The sequence below is a fragment of the Eurosta solidaginis genome, chromosome 2, assembly GCF_040869045.1.
Source record: "Eurosta solidaginis isolate ZX-2024a chromosome 2, ASM4086904v1, whole genome shotgun sequence".
Classification (NCBI taxonomy): domain Eukaryota; kingdom Metazoa; phylum Arthropoda; class Insecta; order Diptera; family Tephritidae; genus Eurosta; species Eurosta solidaginis.
Genome location: NC_090320.1, coordinates 5,876,938 through 5,889,821, shown reverse-complemented (window position 1 = coordinate 5,889,821; position 12,884 = coordinate 5,876,938). Strand labels below are relative to the sequence as shown.

Here is a 12,884-nt window from a genome sequence, read left to right as displayed (position 1 = left end):
GATAAACGATTAGCTTAACGTTAAGGTGCATCCCTGCATAAACGAAAGCTAAATATGTATAAGTTAAGAAACCCAATAGAAATATTACAGATTTACATGTGTGGTTGAAGTTGAAGAAAATTTCATGAGCAGCGGTGGGCACCACTACATTTACACAATTACCAAATTGAGAATGTGTTAGTAAACACGAACGCGTAGCGAGCACGAAAGCAAAATCAATTATTTATTTAGTTTGGTTTCAATGCTTAAAGGGTGAGCACGTGTCACACGCATTCTTTGGTACTCTGTTTTAAGCGCGCGTGCGACACTTCCTTACTGTTGGACCATCGAAATCAAACTAAAAGAGCTGTCGCTGATTTTGACGAAGTGGCCGTTGTGCTTTCGCTTATCGTATACATGTATGGTCGCTTAGCAGGTGCTAAGCTATCGCCCACCCCGGTTCATGAGCCACTATTGTGGTAGGAGTCCGAACACTGCGACAATACTGCTTTTTGCCTAAAAGTATGCAATTCATAGCAATCAAAGCACTTTGAATACAGCGACCAAATCAAAATGCGCAACAACTGCACGCAGCATTCGTAATGCTGGTCTCGGCAATTTTTAGTTCTGATTACGCCGCGAAATCTTAAACGCGTCGTCAGCTCGGTCGCGAAATGATTAAACAAAATTAAATTAGTGAAGTGTGTGGTATTATATGAAGAATAATTAATTATGTGTAAAAAGTGAATTTAGATCAATATAAATATATTGGAATGTAATTAAATTCAGTGTGAGCTACTTTTATAAGAAAACATTAAAGTTTGCAAACTGCGCCGGTTCAACACGTGTTTGATGAGAACAGAAGTGCATTTTGTCAGCGTGTGTGAGTATGTATTTAGGTTTGTATGTACATTAGACTGTTTCATAATCAATGTTAAATTCTGCAAGGTGTATAGCTTTGCAATTTTCGGTGCAGTCCAATTTTGCAGGGATCCCGTCGGAGTCATTTTGTAATTTTTTCTGGACTATTTCAAGATCATTTGGAGACCCTTCTGAGATCATTTCAGGATCCGTCCGGGATCCCATCGGGGTCATTTCGGAATATTTTTGGAACTATTTCGGGATAAGTTTGGGACCCTTCCGGCATCATTTCTGGATTCAGGATCATTACGGGACTTTTTTGGGACACTTTCGCTATCATTTAGGAACCCTTCAGTGATCCTTTCTGGACTGTTTACGAAATGCCGTTGGTGTCATTTCGTGACTTTTTCTGGATTATATCGGTGTCATATCTGGATAATTTTCGGGATCCATCCGGGGTTATTTTGTGACTCTTCCGGCATCATTTCTGGATGATTTTCGGGATTCGTCCGGGATACTGTCGACGGCATTTCGTGATTTTTTCTCGACTATTTTAAGATCATTTGGGGACCCTTCTGAGATCATTTCAGGATGATTTCTGCATTCATCTGGGATCTGGTCAGGGTCATTTCGGAACTTTTTCGGGATCATTTTGGGACCCTTCCGGGATCCCGTCAGGGTCACTTCGGAATTTTCTCGAGACTGTTTCGGGATTATTTGGGTACCCTTCCTGGATCATTTCTGTGTGATTCTCTGGATCAATCCAGAATCGCGTCGTTGTCATTTCGGCCCTTTTTCGGGACTATTCTGGGACCATTTGGAGACCCTTCCGGGAGAATTTCTAGATGGTTTTCGGGATCCGTGCGCGACACCGTCGGTGTAATTTCGTGACTTTTTCTGGACTATTTCAAGATCATTTGGAGACCCTTCTGAAACCATTTCAAGATCCGTCCGGGCTTCCGTCAGGGTCATTTCGGACTATTTCCGGCTCATTTGGGGACCCTTCCGGCATAATTTCTGGATGGTTTTCGGGATCCCGTGAGGGTTATTTCAGGACTTTTTCGGGAGTATTCCGCGATAATTTGGGGATCCTTCCGGGATAATTTCTGGATGGTTTTCGGGATCCCGTCGGGGTCATTTCGGTGCTATTTCGGGATCATTTGGGTACCCTTCCGGTATCATTTCTGGATGATTTTAGGGATCCGTCCGAGTATCCGTCAGGGTCATTTCGGGCGTATTTCGGGATCATTTTGGGACTCTCTGGGATCATTGCTGGATAGTTTTCGGGATCCGTCCGGGATCCCGTCGAGGTTATTTCGGGGCTTTTTCGGGAGTATTCCGGGATCTCTCTGGATGGTTTTAGGGATTTGTACGGGATCATTTCGGGACTTTTTCGGGACTATTTTGGCATCATTTTGGGACCCTTTCGGGATTATTTAAGAAACCTTCGAAGGTAGATAGTTCAGCACATATGCCCTTTTAAATTAAACTTCGGTATGTTTTATCTTTAATATTGTAACGAATTTACTTGCAAATCCTCTTATTTGCAATCTTCTGCTAAGTTCGTATCGCTAAACTGTTGAATAAATAACTCCAATATGTAATAATGCAAAATGGCCTTTATTCAAGTACTTCAGAATAACACTTGTACTTTGCAACGAATAGCTTACTTAATAACCAAACTGATTGACAGCTCAAATGAAACTCTACTATTCAAAATAATACTGCTATAGCTCGCTAGATAGCGCTTAATCCAAATCTCAAATCAAACTGAATTGCTTTTTACCCGCCTGCCCCGCTTTTATAGTTTACGCTGCATACTTCTAGGCTCTTCGATTTCCAGAAGTTACTAGTTAGTTCGGCTACAAATTCGCCAGCCACAACTACGTGTACAAATTATTGCTCTCTCTTGTGACAACTCAGATAAGATATATGCATGTATTTGTGTATTGCCGCTCCGATGTTCGTATACGTACATATGTGTAGACGCAATTATTTATTCGTTTATGTAGATACATAATGATTGAATTATTGATGTGCATTCACGTCGCTGGTTAGCATCGGCTTAGAGACGATAGCATCGCTCAGTGCTGGTAACATTCGGTACAATATCTAACACATATTTTTCGTTCTATATTTGAGTTTCTTTATATGAATCTTGTAACGAACTGTTATAACTATAATTGCACTTTTTGTAATATTTAGCCAACTAAACTAAACTCCCTGGCGGCCGCCGTGGCGTGATGGTAGCGTGCTCCCCCTACCACACCGCAGATCATGGGTTCACGCCCCAAGAAAAGCAATATCAAAATTTTGAATTTTCCAATAAGAAGACAATTTTTCTAAGCGGGGTTCGATATTTGGCAGTGTTTGACAAGCGCTCGGCCATGAAAAGCTCTCAGTGAAAACTCATCTGCCTTGCAGATGCCTTTCGGACTACATACAACGAGTAGGTCTCGTCCCGCCAATTTGTAGGGAAAATTAAAAGGAGCATGGCGCTAATTGGAAGAGAAGCTCGGCCTAAAATCTCCTCGGACGTTATCGCGCCTTACATTTATTTTATTTTTTTTTTAAATACCCGAAAAGCAACACTATTTTCATCTAAAAAATTCTCTTTGGTTTTAGTTATTGTAGTTTCACTCCTTTGTTCTATGAATAGTAAAAATAAAATGTATATTTTTATTCAGATCACTTAGTTAGTTTTTTTACTCTATTACAAAACTAAAATACATTAGACAAAAATAATTTTTAAACAAACAACTTGATAAGCAGGCTAACGTGAATAGCCCATATATTTTATTTTCTTCTTGCGGGCGGGCCGCGAGTAAAGGCTAGTACGTTTATAAACAAACAATTATTAGGAAATTTCCTTTGAAAAAATAAAGAAAAATATTTGTACAAGGCTGAGCTCATTTCATTTCGCGGGTTTATGCATAAATACCTTGAATTTTGTGAATAAATAATTCACTGCTCCCAACTATGGTTTTGTGGCAGTAGAGAATAGAACATACTAAGCAGTTTGGAAACAGTTAAAACTAATTAAGTGTACCCATTGTTGTTTTTTTTTTTTGTATTTACTCATTAAAAATAAAGTTGTTGTACACGTTCCAAATTAGTAACACAATTCAACTCTGCGAGTACATTTATAAACAAACAATTATTAGGAAATTTCCTATGGCAAAAGTAGAGCAAAATATTTGGTTAAGGCTGACCTCATTTCATTTAGCCGGAATATGCATGTATAAAAAGAGCAAAATTTGTTTGTACAACTAATTAAAAAAATATGTTCTTTGTATAGCTTTAATTTAAATTGTCTTTCTCATGTCGAGTTCCTAGAATCTAGAAGAAAAAGTGTTTGCTTATTTTTTATTCACACGACTAAATTAGGCATAAATAGCGCCCACAAAATTTATCATACTTTATACTTAAAAAGTTTTTAAAGTAAAAGGTCTTAAAGTAAAATGGATTCAGGCATTTTTTTGGCGATCCTGTCTCTCGTTCTTAGTTGGCATTTTAGACATACGAATGCGCAACTTCGCGTTTTAAATGGCAAGGACATAAAAATGGAGCAGACCCCACACACGGTAGCTATCTTTTATCAGAACAATTATGTTTGCGTTGGTTCGTTAGTAAATATGGAATCGGTGGTGACAGCTGCGCGCTGCGTAGCGAAGCGAAATGAGGATGAGTTCATCGTTCTAGCTGGTGAAGAAAATAGACGTCGGCTAAACGCAGAAGGAGTAGAAAAACGCAAAGTAATTAAAATACATTATAATAAGGGATACTATCTTCCTGAGACAGGAATTATGGACATAGCTGTGTTGAAAGTGGAAACATGCTTTCTTGAGACTGATAGAATAAAATCAATACCTCTTTGTCAGCATGACTTATGTGTGGGATCAGATCTGGAAGTTAGTGGATGGGGTGCGGTAACTTCAAATCGTGTGAGATCTAGTTATATTCTCAAAACTTCTAAACTGGTTGTAAAAGACAAATATGACTGCATTGGTCCTTACGAAAAATATGTATATTTATCACGTTCAATCATGTGTGCTGGAGAGCCAGAAATAAAACCGACTTCTGGAGATACTGGAGCAGCGGGCGTTTTTCAAGGACAACTTTGTGCGGTGGCACTTTTTGGTCGTAAAGACATCGGTCCCTATGTATTTACAGATATAAGACATTCAATGGTTTCCGAATTTTTAAACAAATATATATGAAGTAATTGAAGGCTGTTGTTATAAATTGACTGTTAAGTGGAATATCACCCTAACTTGACTGAACGTCGAATTACGATTTATTTTGAGATAGGACGTTTTACAAACTGCAGTTGAGACATGGTGATATTCCACGCAGCAGTCTAAATAGCGATATTTTTTTCTTGTCTCATGTGGAAATAAATTTTAATGATTACGAGTAAATAAATATTTTTGCTTTTATGCTGTGAGACCAAACTTTGTTCACGTCTGTAAGGTCGAATCATGTATGCATAGATTGTAGGATATTTACTTGTTATTTGTTGCTGAATCCTCTGAGCAATACTTATTACGTCTTGAGCAGTTGTTTAATCGCCTTCAGTCATACGGTTTAAATTCCTTAGTGTAAATTTGTCATTGTCTCGTTCCGCAAGTGTCGAATATCTTCGGCGAAGTGTTGTTGTTGAATGTTCTATATTACTTTACTTAATTGGCGCTTAACCGTTTAAACGATTATGAACTTTCAACAAAGCGCGCCAGTCGCTTCTTCGCTCTGCCAACCGGCGCCAATTGGTCACAACAAGGGAGTTTAAATCGTTTGCCCTCTTCCTCTGCTTCCAGCGCAGCCGCTGCATTTCTTCAATTCGCTGCACTATATTGATGTCTGCGTAAAGCTCGTATAGCTCATCGTTAAATCTTCTTCGGTACTCGCCATCGCCAACGCGTAGAGGTCCACAAATCTCTCGAAGAACTTATCTCTCGAACACTCCCAGAGCCGCTTCATCTGCTGTTGTTATGGTCCATACTTACTGGGCTGACTACTTGCTCGTTGACAGCAGGTACTTCGTTTTGCCCTCATTCACCATCAAACCCATCTTTACCGCTTCTTTTTCTAGTTTGGAGTAAGCAGAACTAACGGCGCGGGTGTTTAGGCCGATGATATCAATGTCATCAGCATATGCCAGTAATTGCACGCTTTTATATATATTGTTCCAGATGAAAGTTTTGATGTCCAAATGTCCAGACATTTGTTTTTGTGACTCAATCAGGCAAGAACAACTAAACGGATTTGGCTGAAATTTGGCACACAAATAGCCAATAGTCTAGATGTTGTTGTTGTTGTTGTAGCTATAAGGACACTACCCGATGGCCTTGGGGAGTGTTAACGATTTCAAGATCATTTGAAGACCCTTCTGAGACCATTTCAGGATCCGGCCGGGATCCCGTCACGGTCATTTCGGAACATTTTTGGGGCTATTTCGGGATCATTTGGGGACCCTTCCGGTATCATTTCTGGATGGTTTTCGGAATTCGTCCGTGATCTCGTCAGGGTAATTTCGAGATTTTTTCGGTACTCTTTCGCGATCATTTGGGGACCCTTTCAGGGATCCTTTCTGGACTGTTTACGGAAAGCCGGGACCATTTCTGTATGATTTTCGGGATCCGGCCAGGGTAATTTCGAGGCTTTTTCGGGACTATTTCGGGATCATTTTGGGACTCTTCCGGCATCATTTCTGGATGATTTTTGAGATCCGTCCAGGTTGATTTTCGGCATTCGTCCGGGATCCGGTCAGGGTCATTACGAAACTTTTTCGGGATCAGGATCCCGTAAGGGTCACTTCTCGAGACTATTTCGGGATCATTTGGGTACCCTTGAGGGATCATTTCTGTGTGGTTCTCTGGATCAGTCTAGAATCGCGTCGTTGTCATTTCGGCACTTCTTTCTTTCTGGATGGTTTTCGGGATCCCTCTGCGATACCGTCGGGGTCATTTCGGGCCTTGTTCTGGAGAATTTCGATCATTTGTGGATCCTATCAGGTTATCAGCTCATTTAGTTATTTTTTCTATTACAAAAATAAAATATATTAGACAGACATTTTTTTTAAACAAATAACTTGATAAGCGGTTAACGTGATAGCCCATATATTTTATTTTCTCCTTGCGGACAAGGCCGCGGGTAAAGGATAGTATACTATATTTATATAGAAATATTTGCTATTTTTAAAATTTATTCAATGAAAACAAATCAAAATTTGAGTTTTATTAAGCTCATTGTGGCGTATAAACCTCCAGTGTGCGTTATTTCAAAGAGACGCCACCGCCTAACCGGCGCAAAGCTCGAATTTTAGTGGAGTATAGGCAGTGAATATTGTAGGCAAAGCTTACTTTATAGTAAGTCGTCCTCGCCTAGCGAGTATTTTCCAATAACTGGTTTCATATTCTCAGAGAAAGGTGACGCCAGCCGCATTTAAAGTGAACCACTATTTATATTGGGACTTAATGCGCACTGCACAAGTTAAGATGAGCGAGAAAATTCTTTATTAAGCTTTAAGCTTTAAAAGCTTAACAAACTGCTAAGGGTGGTTGCAGAGTTTACTAAAGTCAGCGCAAGGTGCAAAGGACATGTGAGGAGCTTGCTGAAATCATTGAGATATGTGTACGTGTACACATAATATAGAAAACATGGCAATAAAATAAGGAAATAAAGTCGAAAACATTGAACATGTTATCGCAGAACATAGAGCCAAAAAATATGGAACTTGCGAAGAGTAGAATGCCATGTTTTGCGTTGTCTCTCCTTGCTTTTCTATGCTCTTTAGACGAAAGGTAACATCAGAGAATCAATACAGGATTCTTTGTAACACAAAGATGTTGAAATTAAAATTAATAGCAGTTAGTGGCAAAGAGCATAAGACATTGTTGATGTGGTGGAAGCATTTGCTGGTCACATTTGTTACACACCCCGCTGCAAGGGATATTATATCAGTATTTTTTACGATCTAAGCGTAGAGCACATAATTCAACGCGAGTTGTTTAGTCTTCTGTTAATGGATTTCACCCTTCCACACACATACAGGCACGGTTGGCCACAAGCACAACAAAATATTAACAGAGAGCCCTAAAAAATTACAAAAATTTTCAAAATGCAGTTTTATTCATTTAACAAAAACAAAAATAACAGCTTATGTAGAAGAATAGAAATAAACACAACTTCTCGTATGCCAATAATCACATTTATTGTGCTTTTCAAAATCTTGTATTTATATATATAAAATATGGGTGTGGTTATCACCTGATTATACTCACGTTAAATAGAATGAGTTTTAACAAACCTACATGCTAAATTTCACTAAGATACCTTCAAATTTACTGAAGTTATCGGGCAAACCGGCCACCGTGGTGTGATGGTAGCGCGCTCCGCCTACCACACCATATGCCCTGGGTTCGCACCCCGGGCAAAGCAACATCAAAATTTTAGAAATAAGGTTTTTCAATTAGAAGAAAATTTTTCTAAGCGGGGTCGCCCCTCGGCAGTGTTTGGCAAGCGCTCCGGGTGTATTTCTGCCATGAAAATCTCTCAGTGAAAACTCATCTGCCTTGCAGATGCCTTTCGGAGTCGGCATAAAACATGTAGGTCCCGTCCGGCCAATTTGTAGGGAAAATCAAGAGGAGCACGACGCAAATTGGAAGAGAAGCTCGGCCTTAGATCTCTTCGGAGGTTATCGCGCCTTACATTTATTGTTTTTTTATTTTTTATCGGGCAAACGGTCAGAATAACGAACGAACGGACATAACAAAATAAATTTCTTTTTATAAGCTTTTATTTACTTTCACTTGGCTGTTGTCTGTAATCAAAACTTGCAAGTTAAATTTGATACACTTCCCGGTGTCCGATTGAGCTGAAATTTTGCACACATGTATAACTCCGATGACAATGCAATATTACTTTACGAGAATTCGATAAATTAATCGATAACAGAGTTATCGGTAACGATTTGTATTCACAAGGGAATAAAAGCATAAGTCCTCAAGAACGCAGGTAACTTCGCTTTGTTTGTATGCAACAAACCTAGAAGTTAGGCTGTTATCGCTAAATGTTGCGTACTTTTTGTTGCATACTTTTCTGCGCACTTGATTTTGTTTTACAGATTTTTGGTGATGAAACAGAGCAGAGATCTGCAATGAGTAGTTTTAAACTGAACGCGACATAGGCAAAGTCACAATAAAATACGATTTTTAGTTAACACTCGAATAGAACAACTTGACTGTTCAAAGTTGACTTCGAAGAAACTTTGTAATGCTGATGCATTAAAAGAAATGGAAGGGATGAGAAACGTTACAAATAACTAAGTAAATATTACATACCTAATTTAAACAATATTTTACCCTACTAAAAATTAAAAAAATCATATTTAAATTAAATTTAAGAAAAAGCTTTTCTAAGAACAAGCTTCTATTATTTGTTAATAAAACGAACTAAAAAGTAAAAAATAAAATTAAAGAAAAAAAATTTGTTTAAATAAGATTTTATTATTGGTTAATAAAATTAACTAAAAAGTAAAAAATAAATTGACTGTAAAGAAATATAACACTTTATAAGTTCATTGTAACCTTTAACGATAATTTTAGTCTGCGACAAAAAAAATTCCATATTGTACACCTTAATATATAAAAATCACGTGTCACTATGTTTGGGGCCAATGGACTCCTAAACTACTGAACCGATTTTGAATTTGTTGTGCACCCCGTGTTGTAGTTTGATCTAACTTGAAATATAGGATAGGTTATATCTCAGTTTATAATCGCAATATTATTTTATTGCACATTTTTTTATTTGTTTATACGTAATAATAAAATGTTACGTATACGCACCGGCACTCACATTTTCAGGGGTGCGGAATTACTTCCGTGTAATTGGTTGGTGTTTAATTAAACAACGTGCTTATCAATAAAAAATATTATAGCGAATGATATCAAGTATAGCACATCACCAGGCCCGCCGAGAGGGTAAGGGGGCAGGGCTTCTGAGGGGGCCCGCGATTTGAAGGTACTATGACATTTTTTTTAATTCAGGAGAGTCTTGTTGTTCCATGTGCAATTTTTAAGCCGAATTTCAAAAGCAACGAAAATCTGCATTTCGTTTTAATATTATAGTGAAATGTGAAAAATGAAAATTTATATATATAAAAAGAAAGGCTAAAATGTGTGTTAGTTGGTCGCCAGTGTTTGAAGAGATGCGTCGGTCGATTTTGTTTGGCGGCGATCGACGTGCAGGGTCTCGAGTTACAGGCCGAAACGTGGACCCGAGTACCCCTAGAATGTGTTTATACAATATGGATATCAAATGAAAGCTGTTGATGAGTGCTTTCGTACAGAGTAATATATTATCCAGAGACGGACTGGGACTGGGATTAGGACTAGGACTGGGACTGAGACTCGGAGTGGGACTGGCACATAAAATACATACCAGCCTCTGGGACAGGCAATAAGGGTTGCAGAAGGATGAGAAGAAATTGTGAGAAGAAAATTGAGAGAGATAGAATGAGACGAAGATGGAGATAGATGAAGCGGAAGAGATGGAGGGAGGAGTGTATAAAAGGATTAGGAAAAAGTGAAGAGGGGGGAGGGCAGAGTCAGAGGGAAAACGCTTATTAAAATGTATGCATATAGGCCAAATTTAGGGCAGGACAACTTCTGCCAGGTCTTCTAGTAATTATATATTTTTAACATTAAAACTTTACACCTAAATTATTAAATCTTACAGTTTATATCTCAGTCCTAATTGTTCTAATAAAAAGCGTGTTAAATTTTGATGGTATAATTAAGAACATTTAGGACCTCATTTTCTGGCTATCACAATGTAACACGCTTTTTAATTGAACAATTAGGACTGAGATATAAACTGTAAGATTTAGTAATTTAATTTTTTATTTTTTTTTTTATTATTATTAAGTTTTAATGTTAAAATTATAAAATTATGTACAATATGGAATTCTTTTGTCGCAGACGAAAAAGTCTAGTTATCGTTAAAGGTTACCATGAACTTATAAAGTGTTACATTTCTTTACAGTCAATTTATTTTTTACTTTTTAGTTAATTTTATTAACCAATAATAAAAGCTTATTTTTAAAAAAGGTTTTTTGTTTAATTTTATTTCAAGCTATATTTTGTATCTCGATTAGTTATGCTGTTACGGATTACACTTGAGCGACCAAATTAATATACTCTGTGATCTTTAGAGGGCTGAGTAAATATACCCTCTTAACACAATCATCAAATTTAGGGACGGACCTTTGCAACCTCTTTTTTCCTAGCCGGCGAAGCTCTTTGGCTGCATATCTGCAAAAAAATCATGCGGCTCATCACTTTTACGATGCTTGTAGTCGGTATTAAGGACAGACCCAAATAACTTCCAGAGAACTTCTCTCTCGAACTCCCCAAAGGCCACTTCATCCGCTCTCGACAATGTCCATGATTGTGAGCCACATATTAGGGCAGTTCGATGAGCTACTGGTAGAACGTGATTTTTGTTCGCCAGGAGAAGTTTTAATATTCCAATTACCTACTCAGTCCAAGGCAACCCTTGTTGGCAGGAGTTTTTCTGCCTTAGATTTTAATGTTTGATTAATATTAAAAAAGAAAATAAATGCAAGGCGCGATAAGCTTCGAAGAGATTTTAGGCCGAGCTTTCCTTCCATTTTGCGTCCTTTTTTAATTTTTCCCTTTAAATTGGTGGGACAGGACCTACGGATAAGTTTTTACTGAGAAGCTTTTCGTGCCTTAAATATACACGTAGTGCTTGCCGAATCACTGCCGAGGGGCGAACCCGCTTGGTAAAGCTTTATACTAATTGAGAAAAGGCAATCACCTAAAATTTATGGAGACCCATAAATAGGCAAAGGAGGATAAAAGCAACTTCTTTTCGCGCTGGTAACTCCACAAAAATATGATGAGTGTCGATTCTCATATCATGAGTATTCTCTTGGATCTGACACATCAAGAAAATTTGCTCCGATACGCACTTAATGCCCTCATTCGGCATCTGTTGCCAACTTGTAGCCTGCTGCTGGAATAGCTCAGCGGCTTGTTCTTCTGTAGGCGGGACATTGCTACCCTCATTTCATCATAGTCGGAACTTGTTTTCCGTCATCGCCGTTTAGTGTATCACGTTCGTCTTTTCCCTCGCTAGCTAGAAATGCGGAGTAGTTCTCCCTTCACAGCTTAGCACACGCCAACTATCCGCCCCGGTCTTGAAACCTACCTTCATCCGCCCGAGTTTTTCGGTAGAATCTTCGTCCATTATTCCCATCAGCCAGTATCTGAAGCTTCTCGTCCTAACGCTTTTCATTCTCACGCATTTTCCTTTGAAGTAGGGATTTATCTTCCTTTTTCGCATCTACAAAATTCCGAAATAACGCGCATTGCTGCGCCCGTCGCGTCGTGTCCGTACAGTCCTTTTTCTGACGCAGCACGACATTTTTCATCATACCAGTTTTCGAGGTTTCGAGGGCTCGCTGAAATCCTATAGGTCAGCAGCGCTGGTACGTAATGAGCGGGAATAACTCTCACTGCTAGGCTGCATCCGTGCGAAGATGCCCCAGAGTGGGCAGGAATGAGAGCCGAGTGGACTAATCATCCGCTGTTTCCTTCGTGAGCAGATTTTTCCTTGTGTCACTGCAAGTATTTCCTTTGCTGCACAGCGGCGTCTACGTTTTTTCACTGTCACAAAGTAGGGCCCGAATCGATATTTGAACTTCATACAATGCACACATCTAGGACATTGGTACTATGCCGGCCGTCAACCACGATGTAATCGATTTGGCTTCGTCTTTTTTCAAACATAAGCCTCAAACCTGAGCTTCACCAAAAACTAAAAGCAGAACAAGAAAAACAACGTTTTTTCTCTGGGGAGGGCACTTACACACTTTCAAAAGTAACGGGTCCTACACATATATATTTAAGATTTTTGAATGAAGGAAGATTTTTAAGCATCATCTCGGAACAAGCAGTGTTAGCAATATCCCGTTTTGTTTTCGCCTGGGTACATTTAGACCATATTTTTTTAAT

General features: G+C 38.7%; 1 protein-coding gene across 1 annotated transcript in view; it reads left to right on the top strand.

Moving 5' to 3' along the window:
* Positions 1 to 670: 670 nt before the first annotated feature.
* The window catches only part of DIP-epsilon (Dpr-interacting protein epsilon), a 585,790-nt gene continuing 573,576 nt past the window's right edge, over positions 671 to 12,884 (top strand). Inside the window, exon 1 of the mRNA XM_067764168.1 lies at positions 671 to 862. The gene's annotated coding sequence lies outside the window, so the exon portion shown is untranslated. The remainder of the gene's footprint in view (positions 863 to 12,884) is intronic.